General features: G+C 42.2%; 1 long non-coding RNA gene across 1 annotated transcript; it reads left to right on the top strand.

The window, feature by feature from the left end:
* The first annotated feature begins 382 nt into the window (after window positions 1–382).
* Window positions 383–2,525, top strand: LOC114638842. Its single transcript, XR_003713925.1, has 3 exons — window positions 383–640; window positions 990–1,081; window positions 1,390–2,525. It is a non-coding gene; the product is annotated as an uncharacterized LOC114638842 (long non-coding RNA).
* Window positions 2,526–9,857: the final 7,332 nt, after the last annotated feature.

Raw genomic sequence — 9,857 nt, 5'->3', positions numbered from 1 at the left:
GAAGAGGCGGTTATCAAAGGAAGAGATACAAAAATGTTAAAGGAAGAGATACAAATGTTAAACACGTGTCAGAAAACATGGTCAGCATCTAATCAGAGGGAAATGCAAGTCCAATCCACAACAATGTATCTCATTCCTGTTAGATGGCTATAATCACAGAAGTAACAGGCACTGCTTTAGGTGTAGAGAAGGGAGATCTTACAGACTCAGTGCAAATCTAAATAATACAACCATTGTGGAAAACTGTTATGAGAATCTTAGAATAAACAACAAAAGAACAGCATCAACAAAAAGACTAAGTGACCCAGCTATCCCATTTCTGAACATGTAGTCAAAGAAAGTCAGCATATGAAAGAGACTCTGCTCTTCCATGCTTATCAAAGCATCATCCATAATAGTAAATATATGGATTCAATCAAGGTGTCTATTGATAAGTGAGTGCATAAAAAATGTTCTGTCTGTGTGCAGGGACATACCAGTCACTTGGAAATAATTGTCACTTGCAGCAACATGGATGAACCAAAGATCTCAGTGCTAAGTGAAACAAACCAGTTGCAGAAGGACAAATACATTGTGATTTCTCTCATATGAAGAATCTAAGAAGCCTAAGCTCACAGAAGCAAAACAGTAATTACCAAAGGTAAGGAATGGTCAGAAAGTGCAAGGGTGGTTAACAGATACAGAACATTCAGACAGGAGAAATATGTTCTGGTGTTCCAGGTGGGTGACTACAGTAACATTATTATGTCATCTATTAAAAATATCTGGAAAAGGTTGTATTTTTAATGTTCTCATTCCAAAGATATAATAAATGCTTGAGGTGATGGATAACCTAAATCTCCTGTGTTGATCAATATATTATGTATAAATGTACTGAAACATCACACTGCACCTCAGAACATTATATAATTAGTAACTCTCAAGAAGAATACATAATTACTTTGCATAAAAATGGCATTTATTTTTACAAAATACATTTGTCATTCCAGGTGAATGCTTGAAAGTAGGTCTTCTAAACTGGGCAGCGTAACATAGCACACATCTGTTATCTCAGCACCCAGGAGCCTAATACAGAAGGAATGTAAGTTTGGGGCCTGCCTGGGCTATACAGCAAGACTCCAGTGGGAGGGGGAGGAAAAGGGGGGTTATCAACTCACATCTCTATATCTCAGCATCTTGGAGGTCTAAAAACCCTAAGTAAGTCAAGGATACTAGATTTCAGGAGAAAACAAGTTATTTTAAAGAAGGCATAATGTCAGGAAGCACATAACTGATTAGAGACTATGGTGGTTTATATAGATTGTCAACTTCACAGCTCCACAAGTGCCTGGAAGACAAAGCTCTGGGAATGACTCTCTAATTGAAGTGGATATGCCTTCTGAATTCCAGGGGTTGGGGTCCAGGACTGAATATGAAGGAGAAAGAGAGTTGAACGTGAGGATCGTGATTCTTCCTTTCCTTCCTAACTGTGGGCACAATGTGACCAGCTAGCCTCCTGCTGCCATGCCTTCTTCACCATGAAATAATATATCCCTCTAACTGTAAGCCAAAGTAAGCCCTCCTTTCCTCATGCTTCTTATGTCTGGTGTTTGATCTCAGCAGCAAGACAAGCACCTAACATAGAAATTCAAGAACAGGTTTTATTTTGCCTCAAAGAATGTCAAAGAAGAGATAAAACTTCTAGTATGTGAACAGGATTCCTCTCCTGAGCACAGGTACTGCCCACTGGGTGGTGAGAAAGGAAGTTGTAGCAGCCTCTGTGTGGAGCCATTTTGCACTGTCTATCCTCACAGCAGGGGAATGTGGGACAGTGGACTCTGAGAGGCAGCTGGATACCTGGTTGAGCACGCTTTGAACCCCAGAGACCCTCAGGGATGGTAGGAGTTTGGCATTGATTCTAGGCCCCCTGGTTCCTTTTACATAGCCACAGCCCTCTACAGCCCCTTCCACAGAGAGGTTTATGGCCATCGATCACATAGCACAGGTAGAGGGCATGACACAGGCCGAAGAGCCTCAAGACATCTCGATATTCATGAGATACCTAAAGGCCAGAGGGCATAGCCAATTGAGCATTCCTTCCCAGACCCTCCTCCTTGCAAAAGGCCCCCTGCTGAGAACACAGGGTATAGCTTCATCCACTTTCCTCCATGACAATAAATACCATAGCCTAAGACCATGGATTACCTCTTTTCTTTGGGGCCCACCGTGGGGAACTGTGGATAAGGTCTTCAACTACGGAGCCACCATCTAATCTCTGGCCGCTGACCTCTCTACATTTGAGCCACGAAGGCTGCCAACTCAAGTAAGCTAGCCAAGCCAGCTGAGACCCAGCCAATCAAGCCCAAGGGCTTGAGAGCAATCAGTCCCCGGCCACCTCCTGGCCTGGGGATCCCCAACCCAAGAGCCTGGAGTCCACCCAGTGCATCGTGGAGTGAATGCAGTCTAATTCCTGAGTCTCTGCCACCCTGAGCTGTGGCCCCAGCCCCTTGGGACAACAGACATGGGACCCATAATTCAGCCCAACAGGACCCACATCCATGTGTGCACCACAGCCCAATAGGGGAAGAACTATCCACAGGACCCTTGCTTCTGTGCCATGTTCTACCCCATTTTCCACATTTTAATAAAATCTTGGGTGGATCCAATAGTTTTTCTGGGCACTTTCAGTTACTACTGAGCAGTTTTACTTTCTAGGTACTAACAATTTTGGTCCTGGTTCATATTGAGAAAAAACAATATACCCTGATTGCACTCTCCCCTCCTCCAACTCCTTCCAGATCCTCCCCACCCAGCTCAACACTCCTTCATTCCTTCATTGTCTCTCTTTAAAAAACAACAAAAACCAACCAAAACAAACATAACAACAAAAGAAATTCTCTCACTCACATAAAAGCCCACACAAACAAAAAGGAAACCAAGATACATAAGCAAAAGATCAATAAAACATAAAAAATGCAATTAAAGAAGTAGAGAAAAACTCTACAAAAATTCCACTGAGTTCATTTTGTGTTGATCAGTTACTCCTTGATATGAGTCCTAGCCTGAACTGTGACTAATACACCCAGTGAAACTCCATTGGAGAAGACTAAGTTTTTCTTTCCAAACAAGTGTGGGCTACAGATATCATCTTGGTTAGGGATGGGAGCCCATATCTACTTGCTCCCTCTTAGTGCTGGGAGCCCATATTTCTTGACCCTATGCAGGCCCTGGCATACAGCCACACTCTTTATGAGTTCATGAGTTTTTGCTGTGTCTGGAGAACACTGTTTCCTTGTGGTCCTCTATCCTCTGGCTCTTACAGTCTGCCACCTCTCCCACACAGCTCTCTGAAACCTGGAGAAGGAGTTGGTAAAACATCCCATTTAGGACTGAGTGTTTCAAATTCTCTAGCTCTCTGCACATTGACAGGCTGAGGGTCTCCATGATGGTTCCTGTTATTGTACAAGGGAGCTTTGATGATGTCTGAGGAAGGCACTGATCTGTAGGTATAGCAGAATGTCATATGGGTCATTTTACTGCTATGCTCCTTTAGAATAATGATTAGCACTTGGTTTTCACATGGCATATATAGTCTCAGGTTCTTGGACCCCTGACCAGTTTCAGGCGTGGATCCCATCTCATGGAGTGGGGCTTAAATCTAATTAAAGAGTGCTTGGTTACTCCCACATTTGTGCCATGATTGCACCAATATACCATGCAGGCAGATCACCATTATAGATTACATGTTTTAGGCTGGATTGATCATTACCTTTCCCCTCTGGTAGCATGCAGAGAACCTTCCAGTATCTTGAACACCAGTCAGTAGGACTGAAGATTCTAGTTAGGCCTTAGTTCAACTTCTCTATGTTCAATGGACTATAAGTGTTGTCTTTAGCAACAGAGCCTTGCTTTGCTATCAGCTGTGTAGTGAAACCAACAGCCTTGACAACAGCCCGAGTTGTTTGGGGGTTTCCATAACTAACTCAATTAGATGTAACCCATTCCTGACACAGGAGTTTCACTTAGTGGCAAAAGAAATCTACTTGGATCATTGTCTCCCTCAATTGTTCAGTGACTCTATTTAGATTTCCTTCATACATGTATGTATTTTAAGATGCTTCAACAGAAGTAGGTTTCCATATGATCCTTCAAACGTCTTAGGGTTACTTGTTCCTCCCTGTATTCCCTCTCTTACCCCCATTTTCCTCTCTCTCCTCATTTAATCCTCCCTTTCCAAGATCTCTCTGTCTCTTTATAATTACATGTTCTATTTCCTCTTCTTTGGGAGATACTTCCCTTCCCTCAATCACTTACTCTTTACCTAACCTCTGTGTTTATACAGATTGTAGCAACCTGTCTTGCTTGTAAGATGTGCTGGGACAATGGTGGCTCAGAGCTTGTGGGAGGTACCAGCCAATGTCTGGTCTAACTTGAAGCCTAAGTCATGAGATGGTTTCCATGCCTGATACTCTCTGGATGGCCAGAATCTATCAATAGGACAAAATGACAGCTCGTAGAATGAGAAAATATTTTCACCAACTCTGTATCCAGTAGAGAGCTAATATCTAAAATATATATAAAGAGCTCAGGAAACTAGACAATTTAAAAAGGGGTACAGATTTAAATAGATAGTTTTCAATAGAAGAATCTCAAATGGTGGAGAAACACATAAAGAAATGTTCAACATCCTTAGTCATCAGAGAAATGCAAATCAAAACTACTTTGAGATTCCATCTTACATCTGTTAGAATGACTAAGACCAAAACCACAAATGAGATTCCATGCTAGTGAAGATGTGGAGCAAGAGGAACACTCCTCCATCGCTGGTAGGAGTGGAAACTTGTACAGCCACTGTGGAAATCAATATGGTAGCTTCTCAGAAAATTGGGAATCAATCTACCTCAATATCCTGCTATCTTTTGGACATATAACCAAAAGATGATTCATCTTACTCACAAGGACACTTCTTCAACTGTATTCATATGGCTTTATTCATAATAGCCAGAAATTGGAAACAATGTAGATATCTTTAAACCAAAGAATGGATAAAGAAAATATAGCATATTTACATAGAGTTTTATTCAGCTTTTAGGGGGAAAAATGAAAAATAATGAAATTTCCAGGCAAATGGATGGAACTAGAAAAAAATCATCTTGAGTGAGGTAACCCATATCCAGAAAGACTAACATGATACATACTCATTTATAAGTGGATATTAGCTCTTATGTAAAAAAAAAAAAAGTCACACTACAACTCACAGGCCCATGGAGGTTAAATAAAGAAATGTCTAGGAGTGGATGCATGGATCTCCCTAGGAAGGAGAAATCAGATTTTGTGGGTAAGTCAAGGGCAGGTAGGAACGGGAACAGGAGGGATCAGGTTGGGGAGGGAGGAATGGAGGAAGAGAATATGAAGAGAGGTGCAGAGGATAGGTGAGCATTTAGGGGACTATGTGAAAACCTAGTAGAGTGGAAACTTCTGGAATCTATGAGGGTGACCCTAATGAGGAATCTTAGTAATGGAGGATATGAAGCCCAAACTGAGCATCTTCTATAGCCAAGCGAGGCTCCTATTGGTGGGACTAAGGCAGCAACTCAGCCACAAAATCTATGACCCACAACCTGTTATGCCTGTAGATATGCTGGGGTATTTGGTGGCTCAGAGCTTGTGTGAGTGGCCAACCAATGACTGGTCTAACCTGAGGCCCACACCACAAAAGGGAGACTGTGCCCAACACTGCCTGAATGGACAGGATACAGAGGCTGGGTACCTCAGAGACCCAGGGTAGAACCAAACATGACTAACCCTTTTGGGGGGGTCAAAAGTCAATGAAAAGATTCTTAATGATCTTTCTTATACTCATAGATTGGTGCCTAAGCCAACCATGATCAGAAAGGCTTCCTCCAGCAGCTGATGGGGCAGATACAGAGACCCACAGCCAAACATTAAGTGGAACTCAGGGAACCTGTAGTAGTGAATAGCTCTGAGCTCCCGTTGGGTGTTCAAGCTTCTAGCTACCTGCCAGAGTTCTTGGAATTCTTGAATGAAAGACAGACAGACAGACAGACACACACACACACACACACACACACACACACACACACACACACATCACCTTAATTTTGATATGCCTTGATTAGCTCAACAGTTGGGCACTTCCAAACCTCCTGGCTGCTAGCACACTCTCACCTCTGGTATTCCTGAGTTAACGCTTTCTAAATCTATATTTTATCTTCATTGCCCCAGACCCGAGAAGGGGAGTGGCCCCTGGGGCTGCTTCCCTTTGCACCTACATTTCTGGATGATTTCTCTCCTTCAGCTCTTAACATCCTTCAGCTCTACATCCGTGTCGTGGTGATTCTTTTCCTTTTCTTCTCTTCGTTTCTTGCCCTGGAATCCTAAAAGTTCCACCTCTTTCACTGTGCTCAGCCTTTGGTTGCTGGCTATTTATTGATTAATCAAAAACAAACTGGGGACAGGGACCTTCAGCATCTGAACATGTAGATTCTCCTGTGATTTGGGGAGCCATATTAGACAAAGTATAAGAACCAATCCCTAACAGAACCCTGCAGAAGAAGGAAAGGAAGGATTATCAAGCCAGAGGGGTTGAGGGTACTGTAACTTTTAATTTTTTCTAATCCTATTTTTAATGATGGTTCTTAAACACTTAAACCTTCCTTATAACCCACCACCCACCAGAGGTAGTGGAAAAGAAAGGATACGGGGGAATTGGACCTGTTCAGAAAGGCTCCCCAAAGCAACCCTGGTCTGTGTCATCTGGAAATTAGTTCAGTTCACAGGTTAGCAGGCAACAGCAGCTCAATCCATGTGCAAATACCTCACAGATACATCAACAATCCAGTTCAGTAGAGCTGAGTTAGCAACAATGGTGACATGACCTGGCAGAGGCAACCAGGCCTCAGCCTTGGCTCGAGTCAGCAGGAGGGACCAAGAGGAACATCAAGGAGAAGTTCTAGGCTGTGCCTATCTCAGGGAAGTGAAGATCAGCAAAGACTCAAGACCCAAAAGTGTTGTGCAGCCAGCTGTACCAGCAAGCCACGCTCTGTCTCAGTTACTCTGAAGAGTCCTATTTATACCCTCCAAACATCACGTGTTCTCCATGTGCCTTATCTCAGCATGTGTCTTGCCTCAGCACGTACATTCAATCAGCTCAAGTGCACAGAAGTGGCAACAAACTTCAGCACACCACCAGTTTTTTGGTGCGTTTCTCTCTATTGAGTCCCTACAAATGCAGCCCAACTATGCAATGTAGGGTGGACCAATACATGCATGTTGTTAGCAAAGAATCCCCATCCTGTGTCCTTTTACATGATTGCTTTAGCAGAACATCCTCTTTCCTCTGTCTGCTTCAAAGAAACCTTCCTTCACTAGTCTGCCTTGGCCTTTCACATCTGTTTCTTCATGTGTTGGCCCCAGCAAAACAGCATACAACTGACTTTCCAAAGAATCCTTAAATTTCTACTTCAGGGCACTATGAGAATACAACCCACAGAATCAACTAAGGAGGGTTCATAGGAGTTCACACACACTAAAGAAGCAACCATGGAGCCTGCACAGATCAGCACTAGGTCCTCTGCACACACACTGTGGTTGTTTAGCTTAGGGTTTTTGTTGAACTCCTAACAGTGGAAGAGGGGCTGCCTCTGACTCTTCTGCCTGCTCATGGAACCCCTTTCCCTCTACTGTTGTCTTATCCATTCCTGATATGAGGGTTTGTGTCTAGTCCTATTGCATCTTGTTATACCATGTCTGGTGGATACGTGGGAGTCTTGCCCTTTTCTGAAGAGATATGGAGGAACAGTTGATCTGGGGGTGAGGGAGGAGGGTATCAGAAGGAGAGGAGAGGAGGCTGAAGTTGAGATGTATTATACAAGAGAAGAATACATTTAAATTTAAATCTTATCAATTAAAAGAAAGAAAATTTCTCCCTAAGATCAGGTAGTAGGCAAGCCTGTAGGGTATTTTTTTAAAATTAGTGATTGATGGGGAAGGGCCTAGCCATTTTGAGTGGTGCCATCCATTTTGAGTGGTGCCATCCCTGGGCCAGTGGTCCTGAGTGTTATAAAAAAGCAGGCTAAGCAAGCCATGAAGAGCAAGCTAGTAAGCAGAGCCCCTCCATTGCCTCTGCATTGGCTCCTACCTCCAGGTTCCTGCCCTGACTCCCTTTGATGAGACAATGTGATATTTAAGTGTAAGGTAAATAAACCCTTTCCTCCCCAACTTGCTTTTTGATCACAGTGTTTGACCTCAGCAAAAGAAATCATAACCAATACAAATGGTATAGCTAGAACTTGATGTGGATCTATTCCCAGCTTTCTGAGAAACCACTGATTTCCATAATGGCTGTACAAGTTTATACTCCCACCAACAGTGGATAAATGGTCCCCTTTCCTCACAGCCTCACCAGCACGAGCTGTCATTTATTTAATTGATCTTGGCCATTCTGACTGGTAAGATGAAATCTCAAAGTAGTTTTGAGTTGCATTGCCCCCAACAGCTTAGGGATGTTGAACATTAAGTATTTCTCAGCCAGTTACGTTTTCTCTTTTGATAATTCTGTTTAGTTCTGTACCCCATTTTTTCAATTGAGCTATTCATTTTCTTGATGACTAGTTTGTTTAGTTCTTTATATATTTTAGATTATAACCCTCAGATATGCAGTTGGTAAAGGACCTTCCCCATTCTGTAGGCTGCTGTTTTGTCTGAGTGGTGATGTTCTTTTCAGCTTTATAAGGCCCTGATTATTAACTGTTGTTCATAGTGTCTGCATTGTTGGTGTCCTGCACAGAAAGTGCCAGTGAGCTTAAAACTATTCCTCACTTTCTCTTCTATCAGATTCACAGTATCTGGCCTTATGTTGAGGTCCTCAATCCATTTGGAGTTGAGTGTTGTACAGGGTGGTAAATATGAATCTATTTACATTCTTCTACATGCAGCCAGTTTGACGAACACCATATATTGAAGATTCTGGGTTCTCCCCACCCCCACTGTATATTTTTAACTTCTTTGTCAAAAATCAAGTGTTCACAAATGCTTGGACTTATGTTTGGGTGTTCAGTTTGATGTCATCACTCAGTGTGTCTCTGTTTAGCTGTTCTTATTACTGTAGGTCTATGGTACAACTTGAAATGGGAGATGGTGATACTCCTGGCAGTTCTTTTATTGTTCAGGATTGGCTGTCACAGATGTTTTGTGTTTCCACAAGAAGCTGAAAACTCTCTTTTCAGTTTCTGTGAACAACTGAGTCTGAGTTGTGCTGGGGTTTGCCTTGGATCTGTAAGTTGCTTTTGGTAGATGGCCATTTTTACTATATTAATCCTAGCACTCCATGAACGTGAGAGATCTTTTCATCTTCCAATATCTTCTTCAATTTCTTTCTTTAAAGACTTGACATTTTTATCATACAAATCTTTCACTTGTTTGGTTAGAGTTATCCCAAGATACTTTAAAAAAAAAAAACAATTGTAAAAGGTATTATTTCCCTGATTTCTTTCTCAGTCTATTTGCTGTTTGTTTATAGTAGGACTGCTGATTGTTATGTAGTTGTGTATGAATTTATGTTATTTTGCTGGAATATTTATCAGCTGTAGAAGTTTCCTGGCGGAGTTCTTAGGATTTTTTTTTTTAATTTAGCTTTTATTAATTCTTTGTGAATTTTACATCTTGTACCCCAATCCCATCCCACTCATCTTTCCATCCTTTCATACCTGCCCTCTGCCCTTGCAACCTCCCCCGCCAAAAGAAAAAAAATTCATCATCTTCACTTGCAAATGTTCCTTACAATGAGTCACTGGTCTGGTTCAAGACCCCCTGCTTCTGCTCCACCATTAATACTGGAATTTCACTCAGACTCCTCT

Source organism: Grammomys surdaster, unplaced genomic scaffold (genome assembly GCF_004785775.1).
Source record: "Grammomys surdaster isolate TR1022 unplaced genomic scaffold, NIH_TR_1.0 125630, whole genome shotgun sequence".
Classification (NCBI taxonomy): Eukaryota; Metazoa; Chordata; class Mammalia; order Rodentia; family Muridae; genus Grammomys; species Grammomys surdaster.
The sequence above is the reverse complement of the archived record's forward strand: the minus strand, read 5'-3'. Positions and strand labels throughout refer to the sequence as shown.